The sequence below is a fragment of the Podarcis bocagei genome (assembly GCF_964188305.1).
Source record: "Podarcis bocagei genome assembly, chromosome: 6".
Classification (NCBI taxonomy): domain Eukaryota; kingdom Metazoa; phylum Chordata; class Lepidosauria; order Squamata; family Lacertidae; genus Podarcis; species Podarcis bocagei.
The window spans coordinates 26,804,611-26,817,822 of record NC_138130.1 but is presented as its reverse complement, the minus strand read 5'-3'; the positions used below and the strand labels follow the sequence as shown (position 1 = coordinate 26,817,822).

Genomic DNA, 13,212 nt, shown 5'->3' with positions numbered 1-13,212 from the left:
CCTCTGTTGTAATTAACATCAGATAGCTGCCATATGGATAACAGTAAGGAGTTTATCAGTCCCCAAAATCCAGTTTACATTCTCTCAATTTTGCACCTAGGGCTTTCGGCCTTTACAACATATTTAGCAAGCAAAGCAATTAATAGCTCATTTTCCTTGGCATTAGACACTGTTTATCTTTTGAACTACCTCTTATCATAGGCCGTTACCTATGAAAGGCAGAAGTCATTGGCTTTTTGTGTGTGTGTGCTCTAGTTGTTACACTTACGCAGCAGAGGCCTGTTCACCATTAGATTCAAAGCTTCTGATGGCTACTTGAGTTTGAATGCGCTGTTATTACAGGTATTATATGAAATTGCTTGTGTTATGTGAAGGGGATTATAGAGGTTCTGGATCAATAACTTCAGTGGATGTTGGGAGTGATTACAGTACTCTGTCAATTTTTCCCATTTGGCTGTCAGTACTGATTTACAACACTCCACCTCTTTTATTCACATCAAATCATTCATTTCATTGGCAAATTCTATATATCTCAATTTACTTTAAGTAGCTGATTTGTGTAAAAATAAAATTACGTCCTCTCCTCTTGTTGTAACATATAGGTACAAGTAATAAAAATAAGTACAAACGTATCGGGAAATATTTAGGCTTTTTATATAGGGGGCAGTATTCTGTTTTGTATTGACATCACCAAGGGAGGCGGGTGGGGAATATATACAGTTGGAGCACCTTCCTGCCAACTGCCATTTCTTTGCAACTATTGTAGTTAGCAGCTGAAATTCAAAGGATAGGAAAGCTACTTTACAGAAATACAACCGAAATGACTGAAAACAGGCTGGCCCCTCTTTCCTCTCAGTGAAAACAAAAGGTTTAAGCATACAGTGGCTTAAGGAAGGAGATGGAGGTTCTGAAGCCCGCCCAAAACACACCTCCAGATGACCAATGAACTTTCTTGAATCATAGAATTGGAAGGGACACCAAGGGTTGTCTAGTCTAACCCCTGCAGTGCAGGAATCTCAGCTAAAGCATCCATGGCGGATGGCGTCTCAACCTCTGCTTAAAAACCGCCAAGGAAGGAGATCCCACAAACCCCAAGGGATTCTGTTTGTTCCACTGTCAAACAGCTCCTGCTGTCTTCCTGATGTTTAGTCAGAATCTCCTTTCTTGTAACTTGAACAATATGAGATGGGGCACAGGGGGCTGCTGGGAAACATGGTAATTGTCCCCAATCTCTAACAGGGGTTTCTCAGCATCCTCACTAAGCTATATTTCCCAAGATTCCTTAGTGAAGGGCATGGCAAACTGGTAGAAGTTTGTGCCGCAGTTCAGCTGCCCTGTATTTTCAGGAACTTTTCAAGGAAAGATACAGCAACAAAATAAAGGAAGAATGCATGTTAATGGATGGGACGATGACAATAAAGCAAACAATTTGCTTCATGAGATTTTGCATAAAGGGCCTAAGGCGTAAAGTGCAAGTAACACACTGCTAAGGCTATATTATACTTTCCCACTTCCTTTCCTAGCCTTCCTCAATAATTTCGTGTTATGAATCCGAAAAACAAAGCAAACCAATTCCACCCAGTTAATCCAAATTATTTATAGTCTAAAATGACCTCTGCATTTCCTCTCTAAAAATGATAGCATATATAACTTGATATTAATAACAAATACAATGTTTTCAGTGTGAAGAGGGGAAAGTCTCTTCTGTTTTCTATAGCTCAAGACATATTAATAAACGTACAGTAAGACTTGATATAATACAAACACACTGTTGTTACAGATGCTGCTGTATTCAAATAAAGGAATTCAGAGAAAGAAAAATAATAGCCTGTGTTTATTGTCTGTTTGGCATAAAATGCCCTTTGCATTAAAATATACAGATTAATCCAGTGGGTCTGTTGCTTTCCATTCACGCCTGTATATTTTAGGATATCATTTGCAGAATTTATAAATACAAGAAAATATAGTGAACAGTGTTTAAAACACAATAAGTAAACACCTCCGCAGACTAGGCATATTTTTTCTGAATAGGCACACATTATTTCATACAGTATGTTTTTTTACTATTCAGTTAACATTTAGTAATCAGCTAATTCCTCTTATCCGATCAATCAATGGTACCTAGAAAGAAATGTTCTCTGAGTAGGATTTATCCTAGCCGTTCAGCTAGTTGCAACAAAAGATAAAGGGAGATGGTGCTTAAGAGGTGAGTTTGTGGATAAATGTTCTGAGCAAAGGCAAGATAGATCTGTGTTATTTTGTGGGACTGTCTTTGGACCTGTAGTAAAATCTCAGAAGCCTAGAAAACCAAAGATGAATGGGAGAAGGCAGGCTATGACAGTGACAAAAAGTAAGGCTGGTGGTAGAGAGTGGGTCATGTTAACTAGCAGCAAAGAGAGCCAATGTGGTGCCCTCCATATGTTTTTGGACTACAACTCCCATCAGCCCCAACCTGTAAAAGCCAATGGTCATGAATGATGGGGACTGTAGTACAACATCTGGAATACTGGCTACCCTTGTTGGTGCAGAAGAAGTGAGAATAGGGCTACCAAGAAATATGTAGATGGTGTTATTATATACGGAGCGTAATCTCAACTTTTTGGCAAAACTTAGAACCGTGGTAATCTTCCTCCTTGCAGCAGCTCACATGGAGGTGGCTCATACTTAGAAGTCCCCTGAGAGTTACTACTACTTTTCTTTACTTACTTCTGAGTAAATGTGAGCAGAATTAGTCTGTGTCTACACCACAAGAAAATTTATTTGGACAAATGACCCACTGATACCAGTGGGATGCACTTCCAGGAATATACTTAGAATTGGCTTATAAAAATGATAAGCATAAAGGAAACCTGAAGAATGCATGATGCTCTCTTCCAAAAACATGAACGCTGCTAGAAGTTGGTCCTGGTCTTCTGTAAACATTGAGAACAAGAGGTTCTAAACAAGCTGCACTGGAGAGGATTCCAGTTAAATATTGGTGAAGAGTGTGAATCACATTTACAAGAAGAATTTCAGGGTCTCGATAATTTAATTTAACCCTGTATATGCAGCAAGGTTGACTAGATACTGGGGAGCGGAATCGTGTCAATTCCGGCTTTTCCGGGTTTATCACCTCCTTTAGATTTCTGCAGCGATTTGCGATTTTTTTCTTTCAAAAATCCTCATGAAGATTCGCCAGCATTTGAATACGAATTTCTTGTAATAAACACATTTATGTAAGCAGTTTTGAGTAATGCACACATTTTCACAACCATTTCCCCTTAATACAACACATTATTCTCTGTTATTTTCACTAATATATGCATTTTTATGCACACTTTCCTGCATCATCATCATAATCACCATCATCACCAATGCGCTTATTAACTGCCCTTCACCCTAATGTCCTGTATAGATTCTTGTACACTTTGGTTGGCTAAATTGCATTTAAAAAATTGTTTGGTTCGCATATGGTTCACAAATTAGATAATTGCTCATTAAAATAGAAAAAAACCCACTAATTTCTTCCCTATCCTTATCCATTGTATGTAGGGGGGGGGCAGCAGAAACAACAACAACAACAACAACACTGTCACTATACAAAAACACCCCTGAACCTGCACATAACACCATCCATGCAAAATAAATACATAACTGAAACAGTGGTAAGAATCTGCACTAAGAGGATGGGGAATTAGAACTCTCAGGTCACACTAAGCCAGGCATCCCCAAACTCGAACCTCCAGATGTTTTGGGACTACAACTCCCATCACCCCTAGCTAACAGGACCAGTGGTCAGGGATGATGGGAACTGTAGTCCCAAAACATCTGGAGGGTCGAGTTTGGGGGATGCCTGCACTAAGCAGTGGAAAAGGGAGCCCAAGGGATTACAGTGGTGAGGACCCCCCTGCCCCCCAATGAGTGATATAGTCATTTGCCGGACTGCCAAGGTAAATGGCAGGTTTTCCTTGCTCTGACAAGTGAATGAGGTGGCAATGAGGCTTTCAAGTTGTACTTCAAGATGTACCACTACACCACTGGTCATCCAGAGCAGGCAATCAGTTTGTCAGAAAGCATTTAAAGTCACTGCTGGCAGCCTGCTGACTGTATTTGTAGACACGCCCCCCCCCCGCCCCAAAGCTGGCTACGGTGCCTAAATAAGACCAAAATCATCTGACAGTTCAGTAGACACAACCAAGCTGGCAGCTGGTGCTTGTGTGTATCACACAAGCAGTGAAAATGCCCCACAATAATCTGAATATCCTTTGCGATGAACTGTTTGAGAAGCTATGGGTTAAGTACATGTGAACTTATATCCATAGTTTGCAAAAAAACAAAACAAAAACCCCCAAACACTTGTTTTTCTTTTTTTTACTGCACGCAAGACAAAACTTTAGACATCGCTCCCTCTTGTCTACCAGACTGGCAACTTCCACATAACACATTAGCTCACACATGTTTGACTAACTTAAGGAACGGTAGCATTAATAAGTGATAGTGTATCTACAGCTTAGCATGAATACTTGCCTCTAAGAGTTTGTTTAATTAAATGGCTCACCACTGTCAAGCCATACGTACATTTGATCTCTTAGATAAATATTTCCACATTATATTTGCAGGAGCCCATTCACTTAGTTATATAAAGATGAAGTGAGCAGAATATTTGGTACCACCTCTTCCTTTTCCTTCTGATCCTTCTGTGAAAGCCTTAAACTTTTGACCCTTGATCCACATTTTCCCATCGTCATCTCATGTCTCCTTTTCTGTCCCCCCACTATTAATTTTAGATTATTTTAAACTATTAATTAATTGATTAAATTTATATCCTGCCCCTCGTTGCAGGTGATACTAGGGTGGATCAAAACAATTAAAAACACAGTATACAATGGAAGCAAAATAGAATACTTTTAAAAATAAAATGATCCTCTTCCTATTAAATATATTAGTCAGAATAGCCTATAACTTGGAGCACAACCAAGTATCTCTTAGGCATATTAATGGCAAACTCAGAAAGCTTGGCAGAAGAGAAGAGTCTTCAGCTGGAACTGAAAAATAACCCAGATTGGTGTCAGTAAAAGTTCATGGAGGGAATGCTCCATAGCTTGGGTGCTCTTGTGAAGAAAGCCTTCTGGTGAGCCACAGTTCTCATAACTTCATGCAACGATAGCACTGTCATGAGGCCAAACAAGCATCCCCACAGCTACTCGCTGAAACCACCCCTACAAAAACAATGTCTCCAACTCCCAACCTGCAGTGTTGGTCCAGGACAACACCATGATTGATGGAATCAATAGCCACAGAGAGATCAAGGAGAACTAACAGGGATGCACTCACCCTGTCTATATCCCAGTACAGAACTTCCATTAAGGCAACCAAGGCTATTTCAGTGGTGAAACCATATCGAAATGGGCCGAAATGTTTCATTTTCTCCAAGCATGCCTGTAACTGAATGACCACCACCATCTCAAGCACCTTGTTGAAGAGGGGGATATTTTTGACTGGGCAAGAGCTATTGCAGTCTTGTTGGTCCTGGGAGGGACCTGGGGGGGATGGTTTCCCAATGCCTGGCTCCCCTATCAGAATCTCCAGATCAGAATCTCCAGGCAGCTGTTGAGGAGACTCCGAGGGAAGAGGACTCTCCAAACAAGCTGAATTCCAGTTCTCCAAAGTATAGAGAGCAAGTGTGGTTAAGAGCAGTAGATTTGGGAGGGGTGGCTAACACCCCAGAGGACAGGATCACACTTCAAAACGACCTTGACAGATTAGAGAACTGGGCCAAAACAAACAAGATGAATTTTAACAGGGAGAAATGTAAAGTATTGCACTTGGGCAAAAAAAATGAGAGGCACAAATACAAGATGGGTGACACCTGGCTTGAGAGCAGTACATGTGAAAAGGATCTAGGAGTCTTGGTTGACCACAAACTTGACATGAGCCAACAGTGTGACGCGGCAGCTAAAAAAGCCAATGCAATTCTGGGCTGCATCAATAGGAGTATAGCATCTAGATCAAGGGAAGTAATAGTGCCACTGTATTCTGCTCTGGTCAGACCACACCTGGAGTACTGTGTCCAGTTCTGGGCACCACAATTCAAGAAGGACACTGACAAACTGGAACGTGTCCAGAGGAGGGCAACCAAAATGGTCAAAGGCCTGGAAACGATGCCTTATGAGGAACGGCTAAGGGAGCTGGGCATGTTTAGCCTGGAGAAGAGGAGGTTAAGGGGTGATATGATAGCCATGTTCAAATATATAAAAGGATGTCACATAGAGGAGGGAGAAAGGTTGTTTTCTGCTGCTCCAGAGAAGCGGACACGGAGCAATGGATCCAAACTACAAGAAAGAAGATTCCACCTAAACATTAGGAAGAACTTCCTGACAGTAAGAGCTGTTCGACAGTGGAATTTGCTGCCAAGGAGTGTGGTGGAGTCTCCTACTTTGGAGGTCTTTAAGCAGAGGCTTGACAACCATATATCAGGAGTGCTCTGATGGTGTTTCCTGCTTGGCAGGGGGTTGGACTCGGTGGCCCTTGTGGTCTCTTCCAACTCTATGATTCTATGATTCTATGATTCTATGATTTCGTAATCTGGGGAACCGGGTTTGCATCTCCGCTCTTCCACATGCAGCTGCTGGGTGATCTTGGGCTAGTCACACTTCTCTGAAGTCTCTCAGCCCCACTCACCTCACAGAGTGTTTGTTGTGGGGGAGGAAGGGAAAGGAGAATGTTAGCCGCTTTGAGACTCCTTTGGGTAGTGATAAAGTGGGATATCAAATCCAAACTCTTCTTCTTCTTCTTCTATAGCAGCCCTCACCAGGAAGGAAAGAGAGGCATGCTAATAGAAGGAACAGTCTTCTCCAGGTGAATGTTGAAGGGGATGGGCAGGTGCAGCACAGGAACTAAAGAAAACTTAAGTGCAAACACTACAAAGGCACTGTAGATTAATATACTGAAATACAGAGAGAGCTGCAGTGATTCAGCGTTCTAGCCTTGCTTCTGGCACTTATTTAAATTGGCAGCTATATTTTTTTAATGTACACTCTTTCTTTTATATATATAAGAGTGTAATGCACTGAAGCACAACAGCTGAGTATTACCAGGGTTGGGATGCTGTGACCACCCCTTGCTCATCCTCTCCTCTCACCCAGTCTGCTTCTTTGTGGGTGTGATTTTTCCTTGAGAGATAACACAGCCCACCATTAGTGAAGTTTCATGTAAAGCTAGACTGTGGGTAGTAAACGTTGCCATCTATGCATGTTCCCCCCAACATACAATTTCCTTAGGTTCATGTATCCAGGAACTGTTGGGAAACAAAATAGGTCCACAGAGCAAGTCAGTGATTCAGTGGGATCAGAGTTTGGAACACATGTTCATATAAGGCTAGATAAAGTCATTGAGAAAACTAGACCTCACTAAAACCTATTTTTCTCTCTTACAGCACAATCCTATTCATTGCTGCTCAGAAAGAGACCACACTGTGTTCAGCGGACGGTAAAGGTAAAGGGACCCCTGACCATTAGGTCCAGTCTTGACCGACTCTGGGGTTGCAGTGCTCATCTCGCTTTATTGGCCAAAGGAGCCGCCGTACAGCTTCCGGGTCATGTGGCCAGCATGACTAAGCCGCTTCTGGCGAACCAAAGCAGCTCACGGAAACGCCGTTTACCTTCCCGCCAGAGCGGTACCTATTTATCTACTTGTACTTTGACGTGCTTTCGAACTGCTAGGTTGTCAGGAGCAGGGACTGAGCAACGGGAGCTCACCCCGTTGCGGGGATTCGAACCACCGACCTTCTGATCAGCAAGTCCTAGGCTCTGTGGTTTAACCCACAGCGCCACCCGCGTCCCTTTCAGCGGACCATAGCCCTGTGTAAATGGGCATAAGATTGCAGCCTTAGTTGCTGGCCACCTTAGAGTTCATTCCTCACTGTCTGGAACACAGTCAGCTGTTCAGATGCCTTTCATAAGAACCAGCCCACAGCTGGCCAGAGCTGCATCTCACAATATTCACCAAGCAACTGATTCGGGACAACTTGTGTACCATACAAACATGGGTTGAAGGCGGGGGGGGGGGAGCCCTCCTTGCACCTCAGGCCTCGCACCACACTTACTATTTAGTTATTTGGGTTCTTGCTGGCATTTAAACTTAAAGCACACATTTTAATCTCTAAAAATCCCAAAATCGTTCAGGAAGCTGAGGGCGTTCTTAGAAACAAGCACCATTGGGAAACAAACAAACAAAAACAAATATTTTTTGCTGCTTTGCTATGTATAAATAAGCATCTTATATGGCTATGGGCAACATATGATTGAAATGAGGTCATCTAAGAATATATTACTCTCTCCAATATGCGGGGGGGGGGGGAGAGATTCTTTAGATTTGTAAATGCTGTGCCAGTGTTTTTCCTCACTGTTAACAAATGTCACCTGGTATTAATTTGGTTGCTATATTCCGACCTGAGTGTTTCTTTCTATGAATTGCCTTCTGATAGGACAAAGGTGTGTGTGGTGTTCCCCCCCCCCTCCTCCACCCCCCAAAAATATGGTAATATATGTAGGTGAAAACAGCATTGGGGAATTTCTGTGTGACACATTTAATAGTTCAAATGAAAAATAATTGAATACTTTGCAGCTCAAAGTGGTTTATCACCATGGGTATTACAGTGTTTAGTGTTACTTAGTTTGACCATGTTAAAGTGAGAATGGATTGTTCGGTTGTGAAGCATATTATTTGCGGTCTATTTAGTCTTCTGTTTCTTCCTGTGAAAATTCCGTTCTCTCCCCCCACCCTCCACTTTCTTAGAATAGTACACACCAACAGAAGAAGAAAAAAAATGTAAGGAAAGTAAGAGCTGGCAACAACAAACCTCTACCTAAGGTGAAAAGCATTACTATTTTGAAGAACAAGATAATTCAGGAGTCTGCCTACACCTACTGATTCCAAACGAGAGTCACATCCACTACCATCTTAGCTGCATGAAACGTTTTATGACTCTGTGCTTCCTGTTTTCACGTTACCTTTCCCCCATCTGTTAGAATCATCTGTACCAAATCGGGTCACATAGTTTTCACCAGTAGTGCAATGGCAATCACTTGAAGGGTTAATCATTAAGTGTGCTCCATCTTTTCTGCTTAATTTTGAAAATTCTACATTCTGGACTTAGGATGGCTGGGACCACAACCAGTGCTTTTTTTCTGGGGTAACGAAGGGGTACACATACCCCTAAACATTTTGTGAATCTAAGTTTGGCCTCATTGAGGGGCAGTATTTTAATATGAGTAGGAAAATGAGAGTACCCCTAAACATTTTTTTTAGAAAAAAGCACTGACCACAACACAAAGCAAATGTATTGTGCTAGGCAGGGAGGGAGCTGGGAGGTAGGAAATAAGGTCACTGCATCAACTCAGGTTTGCTTGTTAGTCCAGCAACAAAAAAAATTAAAAACTGGCTTCCTTATCACTGAAGAATTCCCCTCAGGAGAGAGGCCATGTCCCTTTGCAACATTATTAACTACCCAACAGGCAATAGCTTTCCTAAACAGGCATAGTCACAAATAGTCCTTGAATGAAACACAACAATCTGATTAGAAGCTGCATTTCATTTCATTGCAAGTTTTTCCTCAGCCCTGAGATTTGCTTTAGAGGGAAGTGTCTGTACACCGCCTTGCTTTTGTCTCAACCGGAGGGTTTAATAGCTGAAGTAACTGAAAAGGCCTAACACCAGAAAGGCTTTCGTTACCAGAGTAACCGTAAAAACAGACCCCAGTCTCCATGGCAAAGAGAAAAGCTATTTGCTGCAGCCTTTTCAGACCTTGAACAGACACTGACAGTTTTCCTATAATCACTGCAGATTATTTGTAGCAACTAACTATATTATAATGTTAACTATAGGAGGGCTTTGAAATTACACTTGGGCGGTGTGGAGTGGGGGGGGGGGTTAGAAATAAATACATGCAAGGAAATTTTTTACCAGTTTAGCTAGGAGTCTATTATCAGTTTTAAAATCATAATGTAATTCATTCTACTATTCCAATTGAGTGAGGTCAGCTTCCTGGTTTTGTTCTTATATTTTGTGCAGAAAAATTCTCACTCTATTGTGAGTCCTGTAAAATTTTACAGTCTGTAAAATTAGCATACACTCACTTCTATTGAACAATTTATTGTGAGAATGCCTTACACTACTGAGGACCACTATACAGTACGTGGCATTCTCTATGCTTTTTCAGCTACTGTACATTAACAATAGTTTATGTTACCCACACTACTCAAATGATTATTCTTCCCGTAGTTTTGCGCTAGATTTTACACAATACACTTTTTACGATTATTTTAAAGTGCAATGCTTATATAAACCCTGCAACGCTCTCATTTAAATTACTGGCACGCATTGCAAGTGCTCCTTTGCAAGGGCTCCTCATTCAGTTCTTATTAAAGTGTTGAACTTGCCTGAAGTTTATCCTGCGCAGCATTACTCAACACTTTCACCAGTTTTCTTTCTGCCTTCTCAAGCTTAAATCTACCGCACACAGCCAGCACACGTTCAACCTAGAGAGACTCTGGCAGGATTCTTGTGCAGCAGTAGTGATGTGGTTGCTGCTCCCTTGTGGATCCATTTCATATCACTCTAATAACATAAGAAAGAAGAAGCCATGGGAATAGTATAAGCGGAGGAGAACCGCATGGGAACAATGACACCAGCTTCAGAAGGGAAGGCTAGTGTCCATGTGGTTCTTAGATTACAACCCCAACTTTCCCATAGGGTGTCTCCATCCTTAAGCTGAGTGGTGGCTGGTGTCCCTTGGTGCTGGTGGAAGTAAAAGAGTCCTTGCTGGGGATGGGTGAGATTCCACCCCCCCACCAGCAGCCATTTCTTTCTTTCCCCCCATGTAAGTTAATTCTGTTACCCCAAGGGTTCAGGGTGAGAGTGGGCTACTTCCCACACCAGCCATTTCCCCCCATATGCAAGTTAATGGAAGATAATGGATCTGTCAAGGGCCCATTATCCAACATGCTTCAGATGAAAATAGGGACTAACGAAGCCTCCTCAAACCATTCTTTTGTGCATGCCCCCCCCCGAGCATTTCCTATCAGATGTAGGGCAAATGCCACCAGCACTACACCAATGGGACACAGCATACATGTCCTCCTCCGCCCTGAGATAACCCCTTAATCACGATTTGATTTTATTCTTTGGTAGATTAAAAAAAGAACACCACATACCAATAATTACCGCATTTTTCGCTCTATAAGACACACCAGACGACAAGACGCACCTAGTTTTTGGAGGAGGAAAACAAGAAAAAAAAATTCTGAATCCCAGAAGCCAGAACAGCAGTGAAAGCAGCGATCCCTCTTGCTGTTCTGGCTTCTGTGTTAGCTGCGCAGCCTGCATTCGTGCCATAAGACACACACACATTTCCCCTTACTTTTTAGGAGGGAAAAAGTGAGTCTTATAGAGCAAAACATACAGTAAATTTTAGAAAGGGGCAAGATTAGACGTGGCTGCACAGAACATTTAAAAATAAATAAATCAAGTCTCCTTGTGCTCCCCCTTTCTTCTCACCCAAACTGGACTTCTCAGGCAGAAATACAACACCCAGCCACCCTTAGTTATGAGCCTCCATTCATCAGGTATCAGCCTAAGTTTTATTTCAGCATTCTAAACTTTAAATCTACAGCACATAACCATTAAAATATGTTTGTGGAGAGAGCGCTGGCTCATGGAGCAACCATGCAATTCCTACATTATGGCAACCCCAACGTGGTTGCACACTGTACAGTACAGTAATATATTGTGGCAACCTTACAATTTCCAGTTTGTATCAGGCCATAGAATGCACAACATATTTTTGCTTCCTGTAGGTCAGCTGAAACCTTTAAAAACTTTCAAGGCAGTTCTTCATGTATAAAAGATGGTGACAACCCGAGACATGATGCATGAAAAAAGGCATCCTACAGTGGTTGCGGGGTCTCACTAAATAATTTATAGCTTGTTCCACTTTAATCACAAATGTGATGCTTCAGTGGTGAATGGCATGGTGGGACAATAACAACAACAACAGTTTGTTTGTTTGTTTGTTTGTTTGTTTGTTTGTACCCCACCCATTTGGCTGGGTTTCCCCAGCCACCAAACTGCAGGAGGCAGTGGAAGACAGGAGTGCCTGGCGTGCTCTGGTCCATGGGGTCACGAAGAGTCGGACACGACTAAATGACTAAGCAACAAGCAAAGCCCCAGCCACTCTGGGCGGCTCCTAACAGAATATTAAAAACACAATAAAACATCAAACATTTAAAACTTCCCGATACAGGGCTGCCTTCAGATGTCTTCTAAAAGTCAGATAGTTATTTATTTCCTTGACATCTGATGGGAGCGCGTTCCACAGGGCAGGCGCCACTACCAAGAAGGCCTTCTGCCTGGTTCTCTGTAACCTCACTTCTCACTGCCACAAGGCCCTTGGAGGTGGACCTCAGTGTCCAGGTTGAACAATGGAGGTGGAGACACTCCTTCAGGTATATTGAGCCAAGGCTATTTAGGGCTTTAAAGGTCAACACCAATACTTTGAATTGTGCTTGGAACCGTACTGGCCACCTGACCTCCTGTTGGTCACATTGCTGCCGCATGCTGGTAGGCAGAGGGGTGCAGTGAGGTGGCTGTGTATGTATGCTAGTCTGGCAGTCTGCTGGTACTTTTGTAGGTCACGAATCTCCCTGCTATCTTGCAATATATCCTCTACCACCCGGTAAGCAGCAGAAGCAATGCAACCAAGTGGAAATCAGGTGAACAGTCACATCATGCTCTCTACTAGTGTGCTACTTGAGGCGATGCAGAAATCTCAGCTAAAGCATCCATGGCAGATGGCCACCCAACCTCTATAATGCCAGTACTTGTCATGGGCTAAACTGAACTATCATAAGTCTGAGTAAAATGTCTGCTTTTGGTTTGCTGGGCACCAGAGGTCCTCAGATGATGAAACAGCTGATATGAGGAGGTTGTGTAATTTTAGGGTGAAGACATGCGTAATAGAGCTCAGATAATGTTTGCTGTGAGGTGAGCTCAGTTTTCTCCTGGCATAGATAATGAAATGATCATCCTATCAAAAACTGGCACAGCCATTGTTGTTTGCCACCACCCCACCCCCCGCCATGCTTCAAGTGGATGGTGTATCCTTTTCTGTTGTTTTAGAAAAAGTACAGTGGTACCTCAGGTTAAGTACTTAATTCGTTCTGGAGGTCTGTTCTT

General features: G+C 42.4%; 1 long non-coding RNA gene across 1 annotated transcript in view; it reads left to right on the top strand.

Annotated features, from left to right (window-relative positions):
- Positions 1-7,511, top strand: part of LOC308589443 — a 344,225-nt gene extending 336,714 nt beyond the window's left edge. Inside the window, exon 5 of the long non-coding RNA XR_014009249.1 lies at positions 7,415-7,511. This is a non-coding gene — a long non-coding RNA (uncharacterized lncRNA). The remainder of the gene's footprint in view (positions 1-7,414) is intronic.
- Positions 7,512-13,212: the final 5,701 nt, after the last annotated feature.